The sequence below is a fragment of the Crotalus tigris genome, unplaced genomic scaffold (assembly GCF_016545835.1).
Source record: "Crotalus tigris isolate CLP2741 ecotype Arizona unplaced genomic scaffold, ASM1654583v1 scf7180000017550.10884619, whole genome shotgun sequence".
Lineage (NCBI taxonomy): Eukaryota > Metazoa > Chordata > Lepidosauria > Squamata > Viperidae > Crotalus > Crotalus tigris.
This window is the reverse complement of record NW_024096468.1, coordinates 5705628-5719347: the sequence shown is the minus strand read 5'-3', so window position 1 is coordinate 5719347 and position 13720 is coordinate 5705628. Positions and strand designations below refer to the sequence as shown.

General features: G+C 40.8%; 1 protein-coding gene across 10 annotated transcripts in view; it reads left to right on the top strand.

Moving 5' to 3' along the window:
* The window catches only part of LYRM9 (LYR motif containing 9), a 78934-nt gene that overhangs the window by 6146 nt on the left and 59068 nt on the right, over positions 1-13720 (top strand). For 9 of the 10 annotated variants that reach the window (XM_039341645.1, XM_039341531.1, XM_039341540.1 and 6 more), the window contains one exon: positions 3498-3551. The gene's annotated coding sequence lies outside the window, so the exon portion shown is untranslated. Of the gene's footprint in view, positions 1-3497; positions 3552-6136; positions 6191-13720 lie in introns of all 10 variants that reach the window. The other variant, XM_039341579.1, reaches the window with a different exon arrangement.

Here is a 13720-nt window from a genome sequence, read left to right as displayed (position 1 = left end):
TTTGCTCCACATTCTAAAGTGTTCCTGTAAGTTGGCTTGCTTTGTATGGAGAAGGCAAGGCTCATACAGATAGTCCTCGACCAGAATTGAGCCCAAAATTTATTTTGCTAAGTGAAACATTTGTTAAGTAAATTTTGCCCCATTTTACGACCTTTCTTGCCCCAGTAGATAAGTGAATCACTGCAGCTATTAGTAACACAGTTGTTAAGTGAATCTGGCTTCCCCATTGAGTTTGCTTGTCAGAAAGTTGCAAAAGCTGATCACGTGACCCCAGGACATTGAAACCATCATAAATATGAGTTAGTTCCCAGGCGTCTGAATTTTAATCAATTGAGTGTAGAGATGCTGCAATGGTCGTAAGTGTGGAAAAATGGTTATAAATCACTTTTTTTCAGTGCTATTGTAACTTTGAACACTAAATAAATGGTTGTAAGTTGAGGACTACCTGTATAGCCACCCAGGCAGCTCACAGAAATAAAATTTAGATTTTTGCTCTACATTCTGTGGTGTTCTTGTAAGCTGCCTTGTGTTGTATGAAGAAGACAAGGTGCATATTTGCCTAAAATTAGAATACAGGTAGTCCTTGACTTAGGATCACAAATGGGACCAGAATTTCCATTGCTAAGCAAGACAGTTGTTAAGTGATCCATGCCTGATTTTACAGCCTTTTTTGTCATGGATGTTAAACAGGTCACTGCTGCTATTGAGTCACTAAACCAGGGGTAGGCAACCTTGGCTCTTTTATGACTCGTGGACTTCAACTCCCAGAATTCCTGAGCCAGCATGGCTCAGCATGGAAACCTCTCCCTTCCCCTCAGCATGGCTGGCTCAGGAATTCTGGGGGTTGAAGTCCACCAGTCATAAAAGAGCCAAAGTTGCCTACTCCTGCATTAGGGTGATGGTTAAGCAAACCCAGCTTCCCCCACTCATTTTGCTTGTCTGGGAAGGTCACAGATGGCGATCACAAGACCCCCCCCCCAGGACACTTCAACCATCATACACAGGTACCAGATGGCAAGCGCCAAAATGTCATTTAATTATGTGACTGTGGAAATGCTGCAACAGTGGTAAGTGTGAGGGCCAGTCATGAGTCTGGGCTATTGTAACTTCAAACGGTCGTTAAACAAATGGTTGTAAGTTGAGGATTACTTGTAAAAGATAATTAAATGCAAATTAAGCTGCGCTTCAAATTTATGTTCTGTTTCATGCTTTGTTCTTCAAAACACAAGACTTTAGCACTGAGCATTAGAGAAAACTCAGCATAGCAATAGCGAAACCACTTAGACTTATATACCACTTTACAACCCTCTCTAAGCCAGGGCTTTTCAACATTTTCACCCATTGTACCACTTTTAGGATATGGTAATATCCGAGTACCACCAGTCACCTAGCAAGGTGTCAAAAACTTGATGACAAAAAAAAAAGGAAAAAAGTGATGAACAATTCGCTTAGTAACTGTTCGAAGTTACAATGGCACTGAAAAAAATGCCCCCCAAGTCACAGCTGAGCAAGACACCTGCCTGCCCACCCGGCGGCATTCTTCCTCCTGTCCAAGGTTTTTATTGTTGTGAGCATTTCTGTTGAGGATTGGCAGTGGGGGGTGGGGTGGGGGGTGTTTGGTTTTTATTCCCCCCATCTGCTGGGTGGTTGTAGCAGGTTTTGGTCACTTCACATGACCCTGGGACACTGTGACCGTCATAAATATGAATCAGTTGCCAAGCATCTGAATGTAAATCACAAGACCCTGGAGATGCTGCAACATTTCAGCTTATTGGCACTTCTTCTGGGCTCAGGAGAAGCACCAGGATCACTGCCAAGCTCCAGCTGGAGCCTGGCGCTGATCCTGGCGCTTCCACTGAGCCCTGACAGTCCTGAAGAAGCGCCAATCCAGGCGCTTCCGCTGAGCCCTGACAGCCCTGCAGCTCCAGCCATCTCTCGCTCAGGCTTGTGCGGTGCTGCCAACAGTTCAGCTCATTCCTCTCCCCCGCTACCACTTTTCTAGGATGGTCGCATACCATCTGCCAGGTGCCAATGTACCACAGGTGGTACCCGTACCACTGGTTGAAAAGCCTTGCTCTAAGCGGTTTACAGAGTCAGCCTATTGGCCCCAACATTCTGGGTCCTCATTTTACTGATCTCGGAAGGATGGAGGCTGAGTCAACTTTGAGCCGGTCAGGATCGAACTGCAGAACTGCTGGCAGTCGGCAATCAGCAGAAGTACCCTGCAGTACTGCATTCTTACCACTGCGCCATTACGGCCCATAACCTGCAGGAAAGCTGGCTGTCAGGAAGTTAGCTTTGGCTCAGGGGGAGTCCACAAGATAGAGTCATCAAAGTCAAGATGGCAGCTACAATGGGTGATTTCCCATCAAAAGCAGGTAGAGCTTCAATCACATTATCTGACTGCCGTAATGACGTTTTGGACCTGACTCTGTGGCTGCTCTCCTTAGGCCTCCTATCAGCCTATTGCTTAAGATTTCACTTTACTTATGTGTAGGCAATCTGGCTGTGACATCTGTCTCTTTATCTACTTGTTATATTTATACCCTAATGTTTCCCAGGAGCCCAGAACAGCAGATGTTTCTTCTTCCCAGACATGACAGACTGACTTGCTTCACACATTGCCCTAAATCATGATTCATTTTGCCACTGAGTTACCAAAAGATACAAAACTACAGTTTGCAAGTGAAGGCTTTTGCAGGAGGAAATCGCTTTTGGACTTTATGCTTGAAAAAGAAAAAAAAATGAAAGTTTAATTTTTAGGTTTTGATAATTAGAATACTCTGTTGTTATAAAAACAGTTTGTGCTTACTAAATACCTAAAGCAAAAAAATTAAGGTTGCAACAGTACTTTTTCATTCTACTGCACTGAAAATAGTCGGAAGTCACTGCTTTTTTTTTCTTTTCTTCTTATCTTGCATCCCCTTCCCTTCTCCCACATTTTCCTATTTCTTGATCATCTTGATTTTCATTTCTATTTTATATTATAATTTTTTTAAACAAAACTGTAAAAAATGACTTGCACAGAATCATGATTTCCATTTAGCCCTCTTCCACTAATACTTGTTAAAACAATGGTATTATTGATATTTTCATCAGGGTTAATTTATTGAGCACAATAAGGTTAATAAGTGAGTCATCAAACGTAATGATTGAATTCACATAACCTGTTAAATCACGCTCAAATAAACCTCCATGTGGCAAAGTGAAGGGTTCCACAGAGGAGATGCAAAATGTAAGGTAGAATTGAAGCCGTGTTTCTTTTTACATGTGCTGTGACACACATGAAAAAGGGTGGCACAGCTGCTATCTTTTTTACACACATACACACACTCCCCCCCACCCTGCAGACACCTGTGGAGGTGGCCCTGTGTGTTTGTGTCAGCTTCATCAGTAAATTGCATGTCTCACTGAATATCTGGCCATTTAGCCTTCAGTCCCAAGGTCAGAATGGCACAATGTTGTAACTATGCCCATTTTTCTTTTTCTGTTTACAGGGTGAACATATCAAAAGTACATTGCTGCTATGATCAAAGAAGTGAAAGGTTCAGGTTAGCTGAGGTTTATTATTATTATTATTATTATTATTATTATTACTATTACTACTACTACTACTACTACTACTATTATTATTATTATTATTATTATTATTATTATTATTATTATTATTATTATTATTATTACTATTATCATCATCATCAATTCTGGGAGTTGAAATCCACGAGTCATAAAAGAGCCAAGATTGCCTACCCCTGGGCTAGACCCTCCTAAGTTTAAATGAGAGATTCCATAGAAGGTCATGGAGAATAAGAAAGCTAAGTTCCTTGGGATTTCCGGATCCAGACAGACAGGCAGGAACTAACCAGTTAATCAAAAATCATGGTGGAAGACAAGAATCAGAAGATGGTGGTAGAAGTAGTAGGGCAAGTGACAGCAACATCAAGAAGGAGGAGGAGAAGCTGGAGAAGGACCAGGGCCCAAAGGAGGAATTAGAGAAGATGTGGAAAGTAAAGGCCAACATGATCCCAGTGGTGGTAGTGGCACTCAGGACTGTGACTCCTAAGCAGATCCCAGGAACAAAATCAGAGTTCTCTGTCTGAAGAGCGCAGTGCTAGTGACAGCCAAGATCCTGCACAGAATCCTCAAACTCCCAAGCTTCCAGTAGAAGACCCGAGATTAAGGATAACACAGACCACCCATAAGGGTGAGAAGGGAATGGCCAATAGGACCAACAGCAGTAGAATATCTCCATTACATTCAGCCAATTTATTCAGTAACTGTGAGAGGGATCTTGGAGTCCCAGTGAACAGTCACTTAAATATGCAGGGCTTTTTTTCTCACAGAACGCCAAGAATGGAGTTCCGGCACCTTTTTTGGATGGAACCTTATAGGGTAGGCAAGGCAGGTTGTATGACGTGTGTGAGTTCCGGCACCTTTTTTTTTTTTTTTAAAGAAAAAAAGCACTGTAAATATGAGCCAGCATTGTGTGGCAGCGGCCAATGCGATCCTAGGTTGCATTAATAGAGGGATAGAATCAAGATCATGTGAAGTTTTAGTACCACTTTATAAAGCCTTAGTAAGACCGCACTTTAGAATACTGCATCCAGTTTCGGCCACCATATTATAAAAAAAGATATTGAGATTCTGGGAAGAATGCAGAAAAGAGCAACAAAGATGATTAGGGCGCTGGAGACTAAAACATATGAAGAATGGTTGCAAGAATTGATTTGTCTAATGAAAAGAAGGATTAGGGAGTGACATGAAAGCAGTATTCCAATATTTGAGAGGTTGCCACAAAGAAGAGGGGGTCAACTTATTTTCCAAAGGCAAAATAAGAAGAAGGCAAAATAAGAAACAATGGACAGAAACTAATCAAAGAGAGAAGCAACCTAGAACTTAAAGAGAAATCTCCTAACAGTGAGAATAATTAACCAGTAGAACAACTTGCCTCCAGAAGTTATGAGTGCTCCATCACTGGAGGTTTTTAAGAAGAGATTTGTCTGAAATGGTATAGGGTCTCCTGTTTGAGCAGGGAGTGGACTAGAAGACCTCCAAGATCCCTTCCAATTCTGTTATTCTGCTGCTGTTTAGAAAAGCAAGAAACTTGCAGGATAATGTTGCATTGGCTCGTAGGCAGTCACTATAATACATTTGAACTTTTTCCATTATTTATTTATTTGTGTGAGAGAAGTGTGCAAAGCCACAAACCAGCTGGCACCTGCACTTTTATTCTGATGCTTTTATTTATTGCCTCCAAAGAACTGTACCTCGCAGAACAGTGGAACAGCCTTTAGTGATAACGGCAATCTAGCTGCCTGCCACCCTTAGTATGTGGCAGATGGTTTTAGAGACAATCCTCAAGAGCCAGGATTATAAAGCAATTTCCAGCAACTTTAAAACAGGTCTCCATAATTGCTGTTTAAAGTTAACTCTTATCCAGACAGGGAAGAGAAAGAACAATGATTCCATTGTTAGATGAACATGTATGAAGCAAAGGCCAGGGGAAATGAGAACAAAACTGGATTTGGGAGCCTTCTGCTACTGTGGTGTCTTTCAATCGTTTTAATAAAGGGGGAATATTTCATCACTGTTTTGAAATATTGTCTGGCCAAAGAGGGAATCTGGCCCTATCAGTCCTGATAAATGATTGACACGAAGGAAGAGAGGGAGGGGAGAGGGAGGGAGGGAGGAAGGAAGGAAGGAAGGAAGGCCATGGAGGGAGGGAGGGAGGGAGGGAGGGAAGAACTGTATTTACATGCTATTGTCATATAGCCCATCATTCAAGAAGAAGAATAATAGAAAATTCACAGCAGTGCTATCAAGTCAGATAATAAATCAAGGAAGACTGTTGGCCACGGTCATACAGACTTTGAAAGTTCTGGTTTCCTTTCAGCACATATTGTAGCCTGGAATAACGACATATCTAGTGCTATAACAGATCCCGTTCAGCGAATCCCAGCTGGTTGAGGAAATCAGCATGGTCTGGCTTTGCAAATATATGATAACATCTGCCTTTTGATCTGATATAAAGCCTGCTTACCTGCTTACTCAGGAGAAAAATTGCAGTGCTGTTGGCACAGGTGGTGAAACCGCCTCCAAATTCTTGGATTTCTATCAGTAACTTAATTTTCTTTAGGCCACAGCCACTTTGGAAGTGAAGTGAATCAGACATGTCAGGATATCTTCAACTGTACGTAGACCTTGAACAAAAGCCTGGTTCAGGCCATACATTAAGGCTTCATTAATGCAATTCAATACTGGTTACTGATACCAGCAGCAATAGCAGTAGCACTTAGACTTATATCCTGCTCCATAGTGCTTCACAGCCCTCTCTGAGCGGTTTACAGAGTCAGTCTATTGCCCCAACAATCTGGGTCCTCCTTTTACTGACCTTCGCAAGGATGGAAGGCTGAGTCAACTGTGAGCCGGTCAGGATCGAACTCCTGGCAGTGAGCAGAATTAGCCTGTAATACTGCATTCTAATCACTATGCCACTACAGCTCTTAGAAACAGAAGAAAATATTTGTAACTCAGGGTAAAACTGTGAGTTCCTTGATACTCTTTGAACTTGGTTATTTTCTTGCAGACGTTTCATTACCCAACTAGGTAACATCTTCAGTGCTAGAAGGAAGCAGGGTTTGCTCTCCATTTATATGCAGTGGTTTGCCCTGTCAGTGTTGGTGAGCGTGTTGGTTTCTTCTTGATAGTTATCTGGAGTCACTCTAACTCAGTGGTTCTCAACCTTTTTAATGCCGCGACCCCCAACCGGTCGTAAGTCGAAGACTACTCAACTGGTGCAGCACCGTTTGCAGAATGGGACTTTTGGCGGGCTCAGCAGGGCAGAGACAGCCTGGACAATTCCTATTGGCTTTTGAAAGCCAATAGAATTAGACTCTATTCAAGAGAGTCTATTCTATTGGCTTTCAAAAGCCAATAGAATAAAAGGGAGTAGCACAGCTAAGGAAAAGGGGGGGGGACTGGCGGACTGCGTTGTTTGGCGACCCCCGTGAAATGGTCGTTCAACCCCAAATGGGTCCCGACCCACAGGTTGAGAACCACTGCTCTAACTCTTCCTAGAATTAAAGGCTCAATTGAGTGATTAAAAAAAACTAACATCTTGTCAGACATTAATTGCAACCCACTTCTGTATTATTGCCAAAAAGAAAACATAGCTGTATCCATGAAGATACCAGGAATTAAGCTCAACTCAAGGAAGATTTTAGTTGTTGTTGTTTTTAATTAGGAGATATTTTGCTCGAAATAACAACTTAGGGATAAACTGTCATGGAGAAGAACTATCTATGTGGTCACTGGGAGTCAAAAATGATTTGATGGCACATCAATCAATCAATTTTTCTTGATAAAGGGAAAAAAACTATAGAACAGTATATGATGATAAACTGAAAATGAGTCTACAGCATAATATTGCTGCAGGAATTGAAATATACTGCAGTTTGCAAATCGTGTCACATAACAGAGAGTTGATTTGTTTTAGTGGTTAAGGCATCAGGCTAGAAACCAGGAGATGGGGAGTTTTAGTTCCTCCGTAGGCATGGAAACTGGTTGGGTGACTTTGGGCCAATCACCAGGAAACTGTGAGTTCTAGTTCTGGCTTAGTCATGAAAATCAGCCATGTGGCTTTGAGCCAATCACCAGGAGATTGTGAATTCTAGTTCTGCCTATGAGATGAGATTGGTTTGGCATGTCAAAAACAGATCATGCCAAACCAATCTCATCTCATTCTTCAATAAAGTGACTAAACTAGTAGACTAGCAAAACTCAGTGAACATACTATACTTGGACTTCAGTAAGGCATTTGACAAGGTAGACCAGAACCTACTCCTTGGTAAACTAAGAAAAGGTGGGACAGACAACACCACTACCAGATGGATCTGTAACTGGCTAACAAACCATACTCAATGAGTAGTCCTCAATGGCACTACATCCACATGGAGAGAAGTAAGCAGTGAGATACCACAAGATTCCATCTTAGGCGCAGTACTCTTCAATATCTTCTTCAATGACTTAGATGAGAGAGTAGAAGGGGAACTCATCAAATTCTCAGATGACACCAAACTAGCAGGAGTAGCCAACACAGAAAACAAACACAGGATCCAAACAGATCTTGAACAATTTGAACAATGGGCCCTATCCAACAAAATGAGTTTCAATGTGGAGAAAAGCGAAGTCTTACATTTAGGCAGGAAAAACCAAAGGCACAGGTACAGATTGAGCGAGACCTGGTTCAAAAACAGTAACTGTGAGAAGGACTTTGGAGTCCTAGTGGATGATCACTTGACTATGAGCCAGCAGTGTGCAGCAGCAACCAAAAAAGCTAACAAATTCCTGAGTTGTATGAACAGAGGCATAGAATCAAGATCACGAGAAGTACTATTACCACTTTATAAAGCGCTAGTAAGACCACACATAGAATACTGCAGCCACTTTTGGTTACCATACTACAAAAAAGATATTGAGAGTTTGGAAAAAATTCAAAGAAGAACAACTAAGATGATCAGGGGCCTGGAGACTAAAACATACGAAGAACGGCTACGGGATTTGGGTCTGGCTAGTCTAAGGAAAAGAAGAAATAGGGGAGACATGATAGCCATGTTCCAGTATCTGAGGGGCTGCCACAAGGCAGAGGGGGCCAGGTTGTTCACCAAAGCACCAAAGGGAAGGACGAGAAACAATGGCTGGAAACTGACCAAAGAGAGAAGTAACCTGGAACTAAGGAGAAATTTTCTGACAGTGAGGACAATCAATCAGTGGAACAGCTTGCCACCAGAAATCGTGGGCACTCCATCACTGGAGATTTTTAAGAAGAGACTGGACATCCACCTGTCTGAGACAATATAGGTTCTCCTGCTTCAGTAGGGGGCTGGACTAGAAGGCCTCCAGGGTCCCTTCCAGATTCGATTCTATTCTATTCTATTCTATTCTATTCTATTCTATTCTATTCTATTCTATTCTATTCCTAATTTCTATTCTATTCCTAATTTCTATTCTATTCTATTCTATTCTATTCTATTCTGTTCTATTCTATTCTATTCTATTCTATTCTATTCTATTCTATGAAAGCCACCTGGGTGATTGTGGGACAGTCACTTTCAGCCCACCCCACCCCACAAAGCTGCTCTGGGGAAAATAGAAGGATGCTGTACTAGTTAAGTTTGCCACCTTGAGTTATTTATACAAATAATAAAGGTGTTATAAAAAGTAAACAAAATAATTGTTCAACTTTATTCTACTTTGGTCAGATTCCACCAAGCCAAACTGGAACAGATTGAGAGAAAGATAATGAAGACGACTAGAAGGGACTAGAAATTAAATCCTATGAAAAGTTGAAGGCCTTTTTTTTTTTCAAACTTGGCAACTTTAAAATCAGTGGACTTCAATCCCTAGAATTCCCCAGCCAGAAGAGTGAAAGGCATGGAATTTCAAGAATTATGGGGAGGGGGTTAATGAGAATTGTTCTCTACCCCCCCCCCCCAGTAAGCTTGAAGTCAAATTATGGATAGGCAGATTCAAGTTGGACCTTTGGTCCAAAGTAAAAAAAATGAATCTTTTTTCAGTCCTAGCCGGTAAAGGATGTGCTTTATAACCCCAACATCACACTTTTAAGTTCCTCAAAACCCAACTCATTCAAAAGAAGGTTGTGTTTTCCCAGGCAATCTGATGTGCAAATTAAATGCCTCTAAAATCTTCTATCGGCCACACTCCATAAACTTTGCAAACTGCAGAATTCCCATTGATCTTTCATTGCCCACCCCTCCGCTCTCCCCCCACCCCAGTGGGATTTGCCACTGAGGTAAGAACTCCAGTTAATTGAATGGTACCGCAGTGTCGGGGTTTTTTATAGTATTTCCTTAAAATAGTTTCTCTCCCCCTTGAGAGCTATCAGTAGTTATACCAAGAACCATCTTCTTCAATGTGTCTTTTCTGCCCAAAAAACCCCCCAAAACCCTTTATGGTGTGGAAAGATGATAGATCTGACTATAAACAAGTTTGAATATCGTCATTTGCAGAGATGAAATATGACGTGGCTTTGCAAAAACTGAGTTCATAGCAAACAGGGTTCCCGAATTGAAACCTCTGAGTGAATGGAGTAATAACTTTGTCATTCTTATCAACTCAAAGTTAGGTATCGTATTTGCAGATCCATGTGAGAATGTAAAATACTTTCTCTCCCTTTTCTAATCTCCCCAGCTGAATTTATGTTGACTCACTCAACCCAAATAAAAACTCCATGGATTAATTCAACTCAAATAAATATTCACATATTACGCTAAGCCATGCTTTGAATAGTTTGCAGAAGAAATCATAATTGAATTTCTTAACATATAACAGAGTTGGAAGGGATCTTGGAGGTCTTCTACTCCAACTCCCTGTTCAGCCAAGAAGCTCTATACCATTTCAAACAAATGATTGTCCAATCTCTTTAAAAATTCTTGTGTTGGACCATCCACAACTTTTAAAGGCAAACCATTCCCACTGGTTAATTGTTCTCACTGTTAGGAAATTCCTCCTTAGTTCTAGGTTGGTTCCCTGCTTGATTAGTTTCCATCATTGTTTCTTGTCCTGCCTTCTGGTGCTTTGGAAAAAAGGTTGACCCCCCCTCTTCTTTGTGGCAATCCCTCAAATATTGGAACACTGCTATCATGTCACCCTCGTCCTTCTTTTCATTAAACTAGAAATATCTAATAATAATAATAATAATAATAATAATAATAATAATAATAATAATAATAGAAAAAGAACTGGAAAAAATTATGAAATATCGTGACCTGGCCATCAAAACTGTGCGATTATGGATGAAACGTGTAACAGTGATACCCATTGTCATCGGAGCACTGGGAACTATGTCCAAAAACTTTGCAAAATATTTCAAGAAACTGCAGCTTCCTGCAATAACTCCAGCAATGCTACAAAAAACTGCGCTACTCAGAACATCTTACATTTTAAGGAGGTACCTGACTGATACCTAGGATGCTGGCAGCAACCCGTGTCAACCATCATCAGTGCCAGTCAATTTGAATGTTCAGTTGATTGAGGTTCATGTCTAATGAATAATAATGATGATGATGATGATGATGTTGAAAGGGACCTTGGAGGTCATCTAGTCCAACCCGCTGCTCAAGCAGGAAACCCTATACCATTTCAGACAAATGACTGTCCAGTCTCTTCTTAAAAACTTCCAGTGTTGGAGCATTCACAGCTTCTGGAGGCATGTTGCTCCATTGGTTAATTGTTCTAACTGTCAGGAGATTTCTCCTTAGTTCTAGGTTGCTTCTCTCCTTGATTAGTTTCCATCCGTTGCTTCTTGTCCTGCCCTCAGGTGCTTTGGAGAATAGCTTCACTACCTCTTCTTTGTGGCAGCCCCTGAGATATTGGAACACTGCTATCATGTCCCCCCTTCTCTTCATTAAACTAGACATACCCAATTCCAGCAGCCGTTCCTTATATGTTTTAGCCTCCAGTCCCCTAATCATCTTTGTTGCTCTTCTCTGTACTCTTTCTAGAATTTCAACATCTTTTTTACATTGTCGCGACCAAAACGATGTTCTGCAGAGAAGCACTGATCCCCCACAAAACCTCTTCCATGAATACCTTCCAGAAACAAAAATAATTTTTGTGTGGTCAGGGAAGCCTAGTTCACTGTCCAAATAGGAATGCACAAATAGAAACAGAAGTTCACCCATCACTCTTCAGACATCACAATGAATTTTTTTTTAAATCCTTTGAAAATTTTTGAAAAAAAAAAAGTCTACCCAAAAGGTCAGCTTTTACCCCTGAAGATGCACTAAAGGGCCTGTTCTCTTTTCCTTCCGTGTATTTTCGTGAAACTACATTTTCAGTGATCGCTTCAATCAGGGACAAATATCAAAAAGGCTGAATATTACATTAACTTGTTTTAACACATCTCACTGAGGAAATGTGCCATGCAAGCTTATACATCCCATTAATATTTCTAAGAAGTGATGCACAACATGCTCAGGTTATGATTAAAATATGTGATATTTCAATATTTATCTTGTTTCTTTTAAAAACAGTGACACGGGTGATATACAGTGAGCTCACCAAAAGCCAGAGACTGAATGACTGAAAAGTTGCACTCGCTGAAAAAATAGAGATCTGGAATGTATGAATAATTGTGCAATACTGTATATCCAAACAAGATGTTCCAAGCCAAAATGTATTTTGGAACATACCATTCTTGTACTCCTAGTATCATAGCACAGTCATAATTCAAGAAACCATGACAACTAATCAGATTACAAGGAGTCCTCGACATACAAGCACAATTGAGACACTGAAGTTGTTAAATTAGTAACACAGTTGTTAAGTGAATCTGGTTTCCCCATTGACTTGGCTTGTCAGAAGGTTGCAAAAGGGGATCACAGGACCACATAAATGTGAGTCAACTGCCTAGCATCTGCATTTGGATCACGTGACCATAAGGATGTTGCAATGGTCGTAATGTGAAAAATGGTCAGGTCACTTTTTTCAGTGTCGTTATAACTTCGAATGGTCGCTAAATGAGCTGTTGTAAGTCAAGGACCACCTGTAGCAGAAGAGCAACCACTTAAAGACTGATGAATGGTGTTAAGGGCACCAACAATTCATCTGAGGTATAGAATATAGAGTTCTTTATTGGCCAAGTGTGGTTGGACACACAAGGAATTTGTCTCCGTGCGTAAGCTCTCAGTGTACATATTGTACAAGTAATAGTGATGAATCATGATCGTATACAACATGACAATACATTCATCATAAATCGTGAAATGCAGCACTTCATCATAAATCATAAGATGCAACACTCAGCGATAGTCATAGGATACTAGCTAAGCAACAACGTAAATCACACTAGGATAGTAAATAAAACAATGTAAATTGTAAGATACAAGCAACAAAGGTATAGTCATAAGAAGATAAGGATAGGTAATAGGAGAGATGAGAATAATAGTAATACAGCTTTACTAAGTAGTTTAACGATGTTGTAGGAATTAGTTGTTAAACAGAGTGCTGCTAAAAAAAAAAAAGAACTGGAGAGAAGAGAAGTTTGAAGTTCCATCTTCCATTCCATCAAAGTTCCATCTTCCATTCCATCCTGCCACTAAGGGAGATAGTATCTCAATGCAGAGCTGAGGGCACCTGAAACTTTATATAAACTGCCCAATGCTACATTGTCGTTTACTTCTTATCAATATATGGAAAAGGTTGAAAGACCATATAGTCAAGTCCAGAAGACCTGACCAGAAAAAGTTGAGACTCTAAAGAGTACAGAGAAGAGCAACAAAGATGATTAGGGGACTGGAGGCTAAAACATATAAGGAACGGTTGCTGGAATTGGGTATGTCTAGTTTAATGAAGAGAAGGATGAAGGGGGACATGATAGCAGTGTTCCGATATTTCAGGGGCTGCCCCAAAGAAGAGGGAGCCAAGCTATTCTCCAAAGCCCCTGAAGGTAGGACAAACAGCAACGGATGGAAACTAACCAAAGAGAGAAGCAACCTAGAACTAAGGAGAAACTTCCTGACAGTTAGAACAATTAACCAGTGGAACAACCTGCCTCCAGAAGCGGTGAATGCTCCAACACTGGAAGTTTTTAAGAAGAGACCGGACAGCCATTTGTCTGAAATGGTATAGGGTTTCCTGCCTGAGCAGCAGTCCCTTGCAACATTATTATTATTATTATTATTAATATCATCATCATCAT